This window comes from Diceros bicornis, chromosome X, assembly GCF_020826845.1.
Source record: "Diceros bicornis minor isolate mBicDic1 chromosome X, mDicBic1.mat.cur, whole genome shotgun sequence".
Classification (NCBI taxonomy): Eukaryota; Metazoa; Chordata; class Mammalia; order Perissodactyla; family Rhinocerotidae; genus Diceros; species Diceros bicornis.
In genome coordinates this window covers 105,059,821-105,075,329 of record NC_080781.1, presented here as the reverse complement: position 1 = coordinate 105,075,329, position 15,509 = coordinate 105,059,821, and positions in this window count along the sequence as shown.

The following is a 15,509-nucleotide window of genomic DNA, read 5'->3' as shown; positions in this document are numbered from 1 at the left end:
ATGTAATAAAATACAAGGTTTCTAGGAAGATATAGAAATGAATCAAAATATATCAGCAATCACATCATACATAAATGCACTAAATTTATTAGTTAAAAGATATTTTCAGATTGGTTTTAAAAATCCAGTTTTGTGCTGTTTATAAGGGACACCCCAAAATATAGATGAGAGCAAAATTGAAAGAGATGAATATAAACTCAGTAAATAGTAAACAAATGTATATTAATGTGTCTATATTAATATCAAACCAAGTAAACCTTAAGGCAGATGTCACAATAAGAAATATAAAAAGAGACTAAATTATTTTTAAAAAGCCAGAAACTATAGCAACACTGTACTTGTATATATCCAATAACACAATCCAAAATATGAAGCAAAAATTAACAAGATAGGAGAAATTTATATATGAACAACATTATATGCAAAGTTACCATTAATACACATTTAGTAAACATATAGAATGTTAGAACAACAAACATAAAATGCTTCTTTCTATATCCACACATAGAATCCGGCACACAAAATTTAGAAACACACATTCTTTTCAGGAGTACATAGAACACTTATGAATATTGAACGTATATGTGATCCAAAAACATTTCAACATAGTGCAAAGTATTGATATGGTACAGATCATGTTCTCTGAATCATGGAATATAATTAGAAACCAAGGGCAAAAAGATACCTAAAAAATAAAGCCTGCACAAATTTGAAATTTTAGGAACCACTTCTAAATATCCTATTGACCAAAGAATATATGATAATAGGTATTTAGAAATATTTATAACTGAATTAAAATTAATAGAACATATATAAATATTCTTGTATATTTTTATAGCTATGGTGGAATTTATATTATAAATAAAATATATAAATAAATCTGTACTTGTTTACATATGTATGTATATATTACATACTTGTAATCTCTTCTTTGACCCATGGGGTACTTAGAAGTTTGTCAGTTAATTTCCAACATTTGGGGATTATTTTAGATCTTTTATTGTTATAGATTTCTAATTTAATTCCATTGTGCTAAGAGAACACATCACATTCTGTATGGCTTCAAACCTTATAAATTTATTATGACTTGTTTTTTGGCCAGGCATATTGACTATACTGGCGAACACGCCACGTGCATTGATAAGGAATGTGTATTCTTCAGTTTTAGGGAGTAATGTATAAACATCAATTAGGCCAAGATAGTTGATAGGATTTTTAGATCTTCTGTGACTGTATTGATCTTTGAACTACTTATATCAAATAAAAAGACAAGGTTTTAAATCTCCAACGAAGTTTGTAAATTTCTCCGTCCCCTTTAATTCTGTCAATTTTTGCTTCGTATATTTTGAGGCTGTTTTTAGAAACATACACATTTATAGAGATTATTTTATGCAAAATGTAGGTCTTTACCTCTATGGAACTTCCTGTGTCTGCCTCAAATTCTGTGTTTGTCTCAAATTAGATTTTTTAATTTAGTTGGCAAGATTCTTTCTGGCCAAAAAATAAAGGCAGAAATTTAGAGTTGTATGTATGCACTAGTCAGGGTAAGCAATGCTAGCTGCTGTCATAATACTCACATCAAAATTCCATGACAAAATAAATTTTTACTTCTCACTCATGATCATACAATCAATTTGGACAGCTCTCCGTCAAGAGTTGACTCTAGATCTCACTTGAGTCCATCTTGTGGTTTCACCATCTTATAATTTCAATGCTGCCCTTGCATCATTCAGCCTGTAGACAAAATGTGGTATAACAAAATATGTATTTGATCTTTGGCCTAGGTCACTGACACAGAACTCCTAAAGCACTTCCTTAGAATTTCCTGAGGGAAAGGAATGTCTTTTGTTGTTCATAGCAAACTTCTTTGGACTATATTTGAGTTTATATTAACGAGCTGACTCATTCTGCGGGTCCCTTGATAGCTTCAGGATAGGGGCTGGTTGCTAAAGGAATCAACCATGTGATTAGAGGGTTGAATCTTTCAACCTCACCTCCAACCTCTTGGGAAGGGAGAAGGCCTAGAAAAACCCTGAAACAATGAGGCCCAAGGAGTTTCCTGGTTGGTAAACACATCAGTGAATTTGGAGGGTGGTGCACCCCAACTCCACTGAGACACAGACTCTTACATTAGGAACCTTTCTGGACCTCACCCTATGTACCTCTTCACCTAGCTGTTCATTTGTGTTCTTTGTAATAGACTGTTAATTGTAAGTATAGCATTTCCTGAGTTCTGTGTCATTCTAGCTAATTATCAAACCTGAAAAGGGGGTCGTGGGACCCCCTGAAATTGTAGCCAAGTCAGACAGAAGTGCAGGTAGTCTGGGGACCTGGGACTTGCAGCTGGAATCTGAAGTGGAGGCAGTTTTTTGGAACTGATCTCCTTAACCTGTGGGTTCTGTGCTAACTCTGGGTAGCCAGTGACAGAATTGAAGGATTTTGCCCTCAATTTGTGGTGTCTGCACTAATCCCAGATACTTACTGTCAGAATTGTACTGAATTGTAGAACATTTAGGTGGTGTCATAAAATTGCTGTTGGAAAGCACACAAATGGAGAGAATATAGTGAACCCTGTATCTGACAGTTAATCCTCTTGGTTCAAAAGTGAAACACATCACTGCTGCTGACATTTCATTGGAGGGAACTACACATATGAGTGACAGGTTACTGTTGTCCCTAGCTGGGCAGACACATGTTAGCTACAACTCTACACTACAGAAGGAGAGTACAAATCTTTGGTAGAAAGTTAGCTTTCTTCACTGTAGTGTCTAATTCTAATTCAAGATCTCAAAGAGATCTCATGTTTATTACAGCATTATTCACAATAGCCAAAACATGGAAACAACAATAAATGACCATCAATGCACTAATGGATAAAGAAAATGTGGTATATTCATACGAGGAAATACTATTCAGCCTTTAAAAAAGAAGGAAATTCTCTAATATGTGACAACATGAATGCACCTGGAGGACATAAGCAAAATGAAATAATCCAGACTTGGAAAGACAAATACTGCATGATCTCACTTAAATGTGAAATCTAAAATAGCCACAGTCAAAGAAGCAGAGAGTAAAATGGTGGTTGCCATGGGGCTGGAGGGAGGAGAAATGAGGGGGAAGGTGTTGGTCAAAGGGTATAAAAGTCTCAGTTATGCAAGATAAATAGGTTTTGGAGATCTACTGTACAACGTAGGGTCTATGATTAACAATACTGTATTGTATACTTAAAAATTTGCTGAAAGGGTAGATCTTATGTTAAGTGCTCTTACCACAAAAGGAAAAAACAAACAAAACCAAAGAAGGCAGGAGAAAACTTTTAGAGGTGATGGATAAGTTTATGGCTTTGACTGGGATGATAGATTCATGGGTGTATAATTATTTCCAAACACTTCAAGTTGTATAGATTAATTATCTACAGCTTTTTGTATGTCAATCATACCTCAATAAAGTGGTTTTAAAAAAAAGTTTCACTAGTACCACAAATTAAAAAAAAAAATTCAAGTTATTTATGGTGTAAATTGTAAACTTCATTAAAAGACACAAAAGGATACTTAGGAGTATGGAAACCCATCATATTCATGAATAGAAACACTCAATATGATAATGATGCTAATTCTTGCCAAATTAATCAACAACTTCAATGCAATTTTCATGAAAATCCCAACAGATTTTTAATGGAACATTTAAAGCTGATCCTAAAATCTGTCCGAACAACTAAAGAATTAAGGCTATCGAAACAATTTTGAAAAAGAAAAATAAGGTGTGGGGATTTGTCCTATCAGTTATCAAGATTTATTATAAAGCTATAATAATGAAAACTCTGTGATAGTCATACAGGGGTGGGCTAATAAATGTAACACATATTATATAGAAATATCTTCATATATGTATAGAAAGTTGATATGTGATGAAGGCGGCATTACAAATCAATGCGGGAAAGATCAACTACAAAGTAAAAGGCACAATTACTTAAAACTAAACCTTGGGGCTGACCCTGTGGCCAAGTGGTTATAGTTCTGTGTGCTTGGCTTCAGTGGCCGGGGTTCACGGGTTCGGATCCCTGGCGCAGACCTACTCCACTCATCAGCCAAGCTGTGGAGGCATCCCACATACAAAAGAGAGGAAGATTGGCAGGATGTTAGCTTAGGTTGAATCTTCTTCAGCAGACAAACAAAACAACAACAACAACAAAAATCTAAACCTCATCTCCTCTTAATCTCATACTTCTTACTCCACTCCAACCACTTTGGTTTCCTTGCTGTTTTCCAACTGCAATAAGCTACTCCCACCTAAAGGCCTGTGCCCTTGCCATTCCCTTTACATGGCTAACTCCCTCATTTTCTGAGGTCTTTGTTCAAAAGTCCTCTTATCAGTGAGGCCTTGTGTCTCTATGTCCCCCACCAGAATTTAAGTTCCATGTTGTACAGGACTTACTCTGTTTTGTTCACTGCTCTATCATCAGAGAAACAGGACATGCACGTGGTAGGAGCTCAATAGCTGCTGAGTGAATAAATGAATGGTAATGAAAAAATATCAAACCCCGAAAACACTGTATACAAAAATCCTTTTCAGATGTATTTGAGATCTACATGGAACAAAGAAAAAGTTGAAAACTATGAAAAGAAAATAGAGGAGACTATTACGAACTTCAAGAACAAGTGATGTCTTAAATAAGACATAAAAAGTACAAAACATTCAGTAAAATATTAATATATGTTACCACATTAAAATTTAAAATTTCTGTTCATCAAAAAAGAAGACAACAAATATATAAGAAATACAGAAGACATAGACAGGGAGAAGGTATACATATAATTGACCAAGTTTTAGTGTTCAGAATATATCAACAAATGCTTCAAATAATAATGTAAATTTAAAAAATAAACGATCCAAAGGAAAAATTAGCAAAAGTACAGGAAATTCAGAGAATTATAAACTGGTAGTTTCAATATACAGATGAAAAGTTGCTCAGTAGTAATGAAGAGAATCAAAATAAAACAAAAATTAGATACAATTTTACCAACAACAATTATTTTTTAAATTTATTCTTCCACACTATGTAAGCAAACTGAGGTAAAAATGTGCATACATTATGACCCATCAATTCCACTACTTAGTATGTACACTATAGGTTTCCTTACCCATGGGCACAAGGAGATATTTGCAAGAATTGTTATTTAGCATTGCATCTAATAACAAAAAATAAAATTAACAAAATTGAGATAGAGTCATACAATAGAGTATTACATAGCAGTCAAGATAAATCAACTAGAGCTCTATTTATCAACAGGGAAAAATAAAAACACAAAGTTGAGGAAAAAATAGTAAGCTGCGGAATCTTAAGAACAGTATGATACCATGTATATAATTCTAAAAGCCTCATAAACAATTATATATATATATGTATGTAAGGATATAAAGATATATAATCATTACACACACACACTATGGCTACATATATGTATAGTAAAAATAGAAAAAAAAATAGCCATTTTAATACAAAACCACAACAGTCGTTGATTCTTGAAAATGAAGGAGAGAATGGAATTGGAGAGGGACACATAGGCTTAAAACCAATCTCCTAGGTTTAGTTTCTAATAAAAAAAGAGAGAAAAGATTGATCTGGAGCAAATATGGCACAATATTAAGCTTTGATTAGCTGTGTCATAGATGCATGGTTATGTACATTGCACTATTTACCATAGGTTTCTGTGTACTTAAAATATTTCATAATAAAAAATAAAGCAAACTGATTGTGATGAAATGTAGACCAAGCGCACCATTTTGCCATTCAAGGGAGCAGAGAAATAGAATGGTAGCTGAAGGAGGAAGAGGAGTCAAGAGAAATTTATTTTGCTGTTGTTTTAATCCTGTAGTTACTAGAGCATATTAGTGCACTTAAGTTGAATGGTCCAGTAGTAAATGAGAGATTGATGATGCAACAGAAAGAGAAGGAATAATTGAAAAGCAAAATTCTAAAGACGACGTGACAAAAGAGGATGTTGAGCACATTTGGGGAGGATGGCCTTTGATAGGAGCATAGTGCATTTATTCTGTATTATAGCACTTTGTAAAAATTATAACTCAGCTGTTCTTTTTCCCATAATGCCCAGCGTTCTATAGCTGCTTAAACTCCTAAAATTGCCTTAATTCTGCCCTGTATCATTAGAGATGTAACGCAGCTTAAAAGTACTTTCTCCAAGTTTCCTGTTTGGTTCCCTCCACAGCTGTCTGGATCACCCAGATTACCAAATACCCAATGCACAGTTTGATTTTTTCCACATTATTCTTATTATTATTGTGATTTCCCACATCATCTGGAAACACATGGCATATTCTCAACAGCCTGGCATTGTGTTTAAATATGCACTGAATGATATTGTGTGATGCATTCTCTTCTGCTCAGCCTTGAGAAGCAGAATGCAAAAAGAGGATCATCAAAAACCAGCACCATTTAAAATGTTACTTTCTAAGACAAATACTGTGTGATCTGACTTATATGTAGAATCTAAAACAAACAAACTCATAGAAAAAGGCATCAGATTTATGGTTACCAGATGTGGGGGAGTGGGAGTCGGGGAAATTGGATGGAGGTCAAAAGGTACAAACTTTCAGTTATAAGATACGTTAGTACTGGGGATGTAACGTACAACATGATGACTATAGTTAATACTGCAGTATGATAGATTTGAAAGTTGTTAAGAGAGTAGATCTCAAGAGTTCTCATCACAAGGAAAAAACATTTTTTTGGTATCTGTATGAGATGATGGATGTTAACTAAACTTATGGTAATCATTTCACAACATATGTAAGACAAATCATTGTGCCGTACACATTAAACTTATACAGTGTTGTATGTCAATTATATCTCAATATAACTGGAAAAAAAGTCACTCTCTACTAGCAACTAAGATGAATATGGGTTTCAGGACATCATCTGCTCTTTCATTTGCATTAATCAGACAGTAAGATACCACTATATCCAAGTGTTTATGGTGCCATGTTAAGTGCGCATAGAATCAGAAAATAGTAATTAGCTCACATAGGAAATTTAGGAATCATCTTATCCAAACTCACGGATTTCCATACAACCCAACCAAGTCCTCCCCAACCTGTAGATACAAATGAGATTCCCTTTACATTCATGTTCAAATTACAAAGGATTTGTCAAGCAGGAAACTACTCTTCCTCAAAATATCCTCCAATTATTTCTGAAAATCCACAAAATGGTTCTCATGGGAGGTTTACAATGAGTTTAACAGCTTTAGTCACCACTCTTTTCCTTATCTACTCACTCCAATTTCCATTGATTGACACTTCCATTTATTGACCTCTAAGGTCAAAAGGTAGTATGCCTAAGTGATTGAGCATGCAATCTCTGAAGCCTGACTCCTAATTGCATAAGGTGAGCAAGGAATTTAACCTCTCTATGCCTCAAGTTTCACATCTTTAAATGGGGCTGAGCAGGGAAAAGATGCCACTGCTTCAGAACAAAAGCTGGAAAATGCTTATTGTGTTGTATGCTCAGTGGAAAGCTGTTCTAAGCAGAGAGGGAAATTTGTTGTTGTTGGAACGGAAACTAAAGAAAAAAAGGGAAATGAGGATGATAGAGTGAACTAGTTAAAGTAATGCATATAGAATGTCTGATGAATATTTAGTATTCAATATATGCTTATTATTATTGTTATTATATTTGCAAAACTACTATTAGTTAGGAAGGGAAGGTGTTTTTATTATTTCCAGTTAACAGATCAGAGTTAAAGAAGGTATATACTTTATCAGACACAGTAAGCACTCAATGTTTGCTATTTTTATTTACAAAACTGTTACACAAAACTTCACATCTGCCGTTTTGGATGGTGCTCTCACACAGGAATGCCAACACCAATGCCAACGGTGTTCTTACCTGATGTCACAAATCTTCAAGGTGACAGAGCAGTGCTGAGATAGGATGTATAGCCTCCTCTAAGTTTGGGACACACTTTGACCCCTGGGTTAAGAAGTGTCAAACAGTCCTCACCCTCAGGCAGCAGCTTCTGAAGTATGCAAATAGGTCTCTTTCGGGGCAAAGCTGGGAGATGGTTGTTTCTGTCTGCATCCTCTGTGCCAAGCCATGGGAGAATAGCCACAGGTCCTTGTGAGCTCATTATGAACTATTTCATTGTTATAGCCTTTTGAGTATCTTGGACGCCAGCCCTGCTGGCTTTCAGAGATAGGTGTTTTGGGGACCCATCCCTCAGGTGAAAGTCATAAAAGTTGTGGCACTACATGCTCCTTCCAAGCCTTGCTCCTCAGGGAGAAGCTGGGAGTTGTGAGTTTCCTCCCAAGTGTACCTTGCTGTGCCGGGGGTCGGATTTACGGTGAAAGGGTGTCTCAGCCTTTCCTACCCATATCAATGTGGGTATATTCTCATTTGCCTGATGTGTAAAGTTGTTCAGCTAGTTTATGGATTTCTTTCAGAGGGAATTGTTCTGTTTGTTGTTGTACATTCGGTGTGTCCATGGGAGGAGGGGAGTTCAAGACCTTCCCATGTCACCACTTGGACCAGAGCTTGATCTCTTATTTTCTTAATCATCTTTAAACCAAAGTATGAAGCATTTCATATAAAACAATATAGGGATTTTCATTTCGCAATAAAGCATAAAAAAATACACCCTTTGCCTGTTGCTATATTATCTCACCTAATGCCTCACCTAATCTCACCTAATGTTGTTTTCACAACAAAAGAAAAAGAAAAACAAATTGTACTATAATTTCCAGAGTAGCATTAGAGGAAGGAGACATCTTCATATTTCCTCATATTTCTATCTCATAAAATGATTTAATCGCCCTTTCATTTAAGCATTTCTGCCTACAGCATGAATCACAAACTTTCAAAGTCTGCTCATTCTCTGTGTCAGAAAATCCATTTTTATATTATGATGCTCTGGGGAATGAAACTAATTTCATTGCCTAAAATCACCTTTTTAAATTTACAGAAAAGTAGAAGTAAACTTCATTGGAAGGTTTTTTTTTCCCTTGAATGAGAAAATATGCTATACTCCCAACTTTGCTAATGAGCTGCTGAAAAGTAAATACATTTATTCTTATTGAAATTGGGAAATCAGTCCTTTACTTCAGCTAATTAATCATCTCTCTCAGAAATTTGGATGACTGATTTAGAAAACATGCAATAGATTTTGTCCAAACACTATATTTTAAACTAAATGAACCAATTCCAGCCTAAAGATGATGCTGTTTGGTTGGAAAAATAATAACAACAAATACAATAGATTTGTCTACTTTTGCTTAAATGTTTTAGCTAAAGCCAAAATGAGAAAGTTAAAGCAGTTACAAATTTTAGGTGTTACATTTGTATGCTAGATTTCATTTTTAAATTTCAAAAAACATCAAAACAGTATTTCTATTTTATATTACAATTGATCAAAATTTTTGAAGGAATTAATTACCTGTGGTACTGAAAATTGTCCTTTAAGTAAATTAGTCTTTAAGTTCTTTAAGTAAATTGTTCTTGGGGCCAGCCTGGTGGTGTAGTGTTTAAGTTCCTGCTCCACTCCTGCAGCCCGAGGTTCACTGGTTTGGATCCTGGGCACAGACCTACACACCGCTCATCAAGCCAAGCTGTGGTGGCGTCCCACACTAAATAGAGGAAGATTGGCACAGATGTTACCTCAGGGACAATCTTCCTCAAGCAAAAAGAGGAAGATGAGCAATAGATGTTAGTTCAGGACCAATCTCCCTCACCAAAAAAAAAACTAAACCAAACTAAAACAAAATAAAACAAACAAAGAAAAGTAATTATTCTTCAAGTAAATTATTTTTTAAGTTTTATGTATGTTTAGATTTCTTTCTCAATTTCAGCTGTTATAATATCCTGGATTATATATCCAAATGTTTTAAAGAACAAGTCATATTGTATTTTGTTTTTAAATAATGTGTAAATGTCCAAAAACTCTCAAGCCATAAAAATCTGCTAATAATCAAATAAAGAAAAATACATGTATTTATAGTTTTACTTGTATTTCTTTATATTCTGTCACATTTTATCCTCACTCATAAATCTTTTCCAAAAACATACACCATATCTATTCAACAAAGAAATAAAATATGAACTAGATTATGAAAAGTTAGCATACCAATTCAGATATCTAAGGTAAACACTATAATCTATTATCAATCATAATATTAACACTAAAAATACCCCATTGAATTATGAAAAGTTCTTACAGAAAGGAAGTAATAACTCAGGACTTATCTAGGGTACAGTATTTCATATAAAGTCCAATTTAAATGTGCTGTATAGGAAATAAATTTCACGCAGGCTTGTTCATTCTAGTGTAATGTTATCTCTACCTTGAATTTTCAATAATGTAAAAGAATTGTAGCAATCAATAATAACCATCCATATGGACTTTCATTATGATGGTTTTGTCATTAACTAGCTGACTGACCTTAAATAAGACAGACTCTCTGATCCTGAGTTTCTCTATCCAGCAAGAAATTTCCATGAAAAATAAAAAACACAAAAATATAAGATAGCTGCATCCTGCTTGAAGAAAGCAAAACAGCATACATATTAAAATTGTAAAAGATTTAAATTACAGAGAGGTTGTTTACATAAGGTTTTAATGTTATCAAAAAATTTACTCCTGAATTATCTTAAACATGATCTCTTCTGGTGCAGTTCAATGTTTACACATCATTCACTCATCATAGAGACGCTTGAATATAGCTTTTTCTAATAGAGTTTGCTTGGGAGAAGCCAGAGATATTTGAAGCTGAAACAGTAGGAGATATTTGTCATAATATCCACATTATATGTCATAGAACATCAAAGGATATGAAAAACCTCCAATGTACCACAGACTAGTCAAAATACTTTTAAAAGCACACATACAAAAAGTAAGAGTAAGTGAAAATTCTGTTTAGGAGAAAGAGGAAAGGATAAACACTAAGTTGGAAAGTTAAAATATTATTTTTCATAGAAATGTTTTCTGCTTGAGTTCTTCTAATAAAATTCTTGCATCCGGAATATGTGCTATATTTACCTTTTGCTGTAAGCACCCATAGGATACCACTACGCAGCATGAAATTTCCTTTTCAGATGTGGAAATGGAGATGCAGAATGGGTAACGACAAAATAGCATGCCAAGGCCACCCATCAAAGGTCACTCATTTCTCCATTTTATGGACAAAAAAACTGAGGTTATAAAATATTTTCAAATCATATATCTGCTAAGGACTTGTATCCAAAATATAGAAAGAACTCTTTCAACTTAATAATAAGAGTACAAACAATCCAATATAAAAAATTGACAAAGGCTCTGAATAGACATTTCTCCAAAGAAAATGTGCTAACGATTAACTAGCATATGAAACATCTTTAGCTATTAGGGAAACGCAAATCCAAACCACAATGAGATACCACTTCACACCCGCTAGGATGACTATAATAAAAAACACTGATAATAACAAGTATTGATGAGGATGTGGAGAACAAGAATCCTTACATATAGGAGGTGAGAATGTACAATGGTTCAGCTGCTTTAGAAAACATTCTGGCCGTTCCTCAAAATGTTAAACAGAGTCACCATATGACCTAGCAATTCCACTTCTTCCACTCCTAAGTCTATACCCCAAAGAAATGAAAGTGTCTACATGAAGACATGAGTGTTCATAGCAGCATTGCTCATAATAGCTAAAAAGTAGAAAGACTTCAAAAGTCCCTTAACTGAGAATGGGTAAATAACATTTAGTATATCTATACAATGGAATATTATTCATCCATATAAAGGCATGAAGTACTGATTTGTGCTACAACATGGATAAACTTTGAAAACATTATGCTAAATAAAATAATTCAGACATGAAAAACCACATATTGTATGATTTTGTTTGGATGAATTATCCAGAAAAGTCAAATCTATAGAGACAGAAACGGGATCAGTGGTTTTCTGGGGGTAGAAGTGAGGATTGATGGCCAAGTGTGGTGACAGAAATATTCTAGAATGAACTGTAGTGATCATTGAACAATGCTGTAAATTTACTCAAAATCCTTGAATTGAGCATTTACAGTGGATGGAATATTATGGTGAATAAGTTAGACCTCAATAAAATAAAATTATGTATATACATATATAATATTTTTAAAATATTATTTATATATAATTATATTTATATTTAATATATTTAATATTACATATAATAATTTTTTTTTTTTTTTTTTTTTTTTTTTTTTTTTTTACATTTTTATTGATATTTTAATGGTTTCTAACATTGTGAGATTTTGGGTTGTACATTTTTGTTTGTCCTTCACCCCATATATGACTCCCTTCACCCCTTGTGCCCACCCCCCACCCCCACTTCCCGGGTAACCACAGTCCAGTTTTCTCTGTCCATGTGTTTGTTTATATTCCACATATGAGTGAGATCATACAGTGTTTGTCTTTCTCTTTCTGGCTTATTTCACTTAACATAATACGCTCCAGGCCCATCCATGTTGTTGCAAATGGGACGATTTTGTCTTTTTTTATGGCTGAGTAGTATTCCATTGTATATATATACCACATTTTCTTAATCCAATCGTCAGTCGAGGGACACTTAGGTTGCTTCCACTTCTTGGCTATGGTGAATAATGCTGCAATGAACATAGGGGTGCATAAGCCTCTTTGGATTGTTGATTTCAGGTGCGTTGGATAGATTCCCAGTAGTGGGATGGCTGGATCATAGGGCATCTCTATTTTTAATTCTTTGAGGAATCTCCATACCGTTTTCCATAGAGGCTGCACCAATTTGCATTCCCACCAGCTGTGTATGAGGGTTCCTGTTTCTCCACATCCTCTCCAACATTTGTTGTTTTTTGTCTTGGTGATTATAGCCATTCTAACGGGCGTGAGGTGGTATCTTAGTGTTGTTTTGATTTGCATTTCCCTGATGATTAGTGATGTTGAGCATCTTTTCATGTGCCTATTGGCCATCTGTATATCTTCCTTGGAGAAGTGTCTGTTCATTTCCTCTGCCCATTTTTTGATCGGGTTGTTTGTTTTTTTGTTGTTCAATTGTGTGAGTTCTTTATATATTATGGAGATCAACCCCTTGTCAGATGTATGTTTTGCAAATATTCTCTCCCAGCTGGTTGGTTGTTTGTTCATCTTGATTCTGATTTCATTTGTCTTATAAAAGCTCTTTAGTCTGATAAAGTCCCACTTGTTTATTTTTTCTTTAGTTTCCCTAGTCTGGGTAGGCGTGTCATCCGAAAAGATTCCTTTAAACCCAATGTCAAATAGTGTGTTGCCTATATTTTCTTCTATGAGTTTTATAGTTTCAGGTCTCACCTTCAGGTCTTTGATCCATTTTGAGTTAATTTTTGTGTATGGCGATAGCACATGGTCCACTTTCATTCTTTTGCATGTGGATGTCCAGTTTTCCCAACACCATTTATTGAAGAGACTTTCCTTTCTCCATTGCATGTCCTTAGCACCTTTGTCGAAAATTAGCTGTCCGTATATGTGTGGTTTTATTTCTGGGCTTTCAATTCTGTTCCATTGATCTGTGTGTCTGTTTTTGTACCAGTACCATGCTGTTTTGATTACTATTGCTTTGTAGTATGTTTTGAAGTCAGGAATTGTGATGCCTCCTGCTTTGTTCTTTTTCTTTAGGATTTCTTTAGCTATTCGGGGTCTTTTGTTGCCCCATATAAATTTTAGTATTCTTTTTTCTATTTCTGTGAAGAATGTCATTGGGATTCTGATTGGGATTGCATTGAATCTGTAGATTGCTTTAGGCAATATAGACATTTTAACTATGTTTATTCTTCCAATCCACGTGCATGGGATATCTTTCCATTTCTTTATGTCATCGTGGATTTCCCTCAATAATGTCTTGTAGTTCTCATTGTATAGGTCCTTCACCTCCTTGGTAAGATTTATTCCTAGGTATTTTATTCTTTTTGATGCAATTGTAAATGGTATTATCTTTTTGAGCTCTCTTTCTGTTAGTTCATTATTAGCATATAGAAATGCAACTGATTTTTGTAGATTGATTTTGTACCCTGCAACTTTGCTGTAGTTGTTGATTGTTTCTAACAGTTTTCCAACAGATTCTTTAGGGTTTTCTATATATACAATCATGTCATCTGCAAATAGTGAGAGTTTCACTTCTTCGTTACCTATTTGGATTCCTTTTATTCCTTTTTCTTGCCTAATTGCTCTGGCCAAAACCTCCAGTACTATGTTGAACAGGAGTGGTGAGAGTGGGCAGCCCTGCCTCGTTCCTGTTCTCAGAGGAATGGCTTTCAGTCTTTCCCCGTTGAGTATGATGTTAGCTGTGGGTTTGTCATATATGGCCTTTATTATGTTGAGGTACTTTCCTTCTATTCCCAATTTATTGAGAGTTTTTATCATAAATGGATGTTGTATCTTGTCAAATGCCTTCTCTGCGTCTATTGAGATGATCATGTGGTTTTTATTCTTTGTTTTGTTGATGTGATGTATCACGTTGATTGATTTGCGGATGTTGAACCATCCCTGCGTCTCTGGTATAAATCCCACTTGATCATGGTGTATGATCTTTTTAATATATTGTTGTATTCGGTTTGCCAATATTTTGTTGAGGATTTTTGCATCAATGTTCATCAGCGATATTGGCCTGTAATTTTCTTTCTTTGTATTGTCTTTGTCTGGTTTCGGTATCAGGGTGATGTTGGCCTCGTAGAATGATTCAGGAAGTGTTCCATCTTCCTCTATTTTTTGGAATAGTTTGAGGAGGATGGGTATTAAATCTTCTTTGAATGTTTGGTAAAATTCACTGGAGAAGCCATCTGGTCCTGGACTTTTATTTTTTGGGAGGTTTTTGATTACTATTTCAATCTCTTTACTTGTGATTGGTCTATTCAGATTCTCCATTTCTTCTTGGTTCAATTTTGGGAGGTTGTATAAGTCTAAGAATTTATCCATTTCTTCTAGATTGTCCGATTTGTTGGCATATAATTTCTCATAGTATTCTCTTATAATCCTCTGTATTTCCATGGTATCCGTTGTAATTTCTCCTCTTTCATTTCTAATTTTATTTACTTGAGCCTTTTCTCTTTTTTTCTTAGTTAGCCTGGCTAAGGGTTTGTCTATTTTGTTTATCTTCTCGAAGAACCAACTCTTTGTTTCATTAATCCTTTCTACTGTTTTTTTGGTCTCAATATCATTTATTTCTGCTCTGATTTTTATTATTTCTCTCCTTCTGCTGGCTTTGGGCTTTGTTTGTTCTTCTTTTTCTAGTTCTGTTAGGTGTAATTTAAGGTTGCCTATTAGGGCTTTTTCTTGTTTGTTAAGGTGGGCTTGTATCGCTATGAGTTTCCCTCTCAGGACCGCTTTTGCTGCATCCCATATGGTTTGATATGGCATGTTATCATTTTCGTTTGTTTCCAGATAGTTTTTGATTTCTCCTTTAATTTCATCAATGATCCATTGGTTGTTCAGTAGCATGTTGTTTAATCTCCACATTTTTGTCACTTTCCC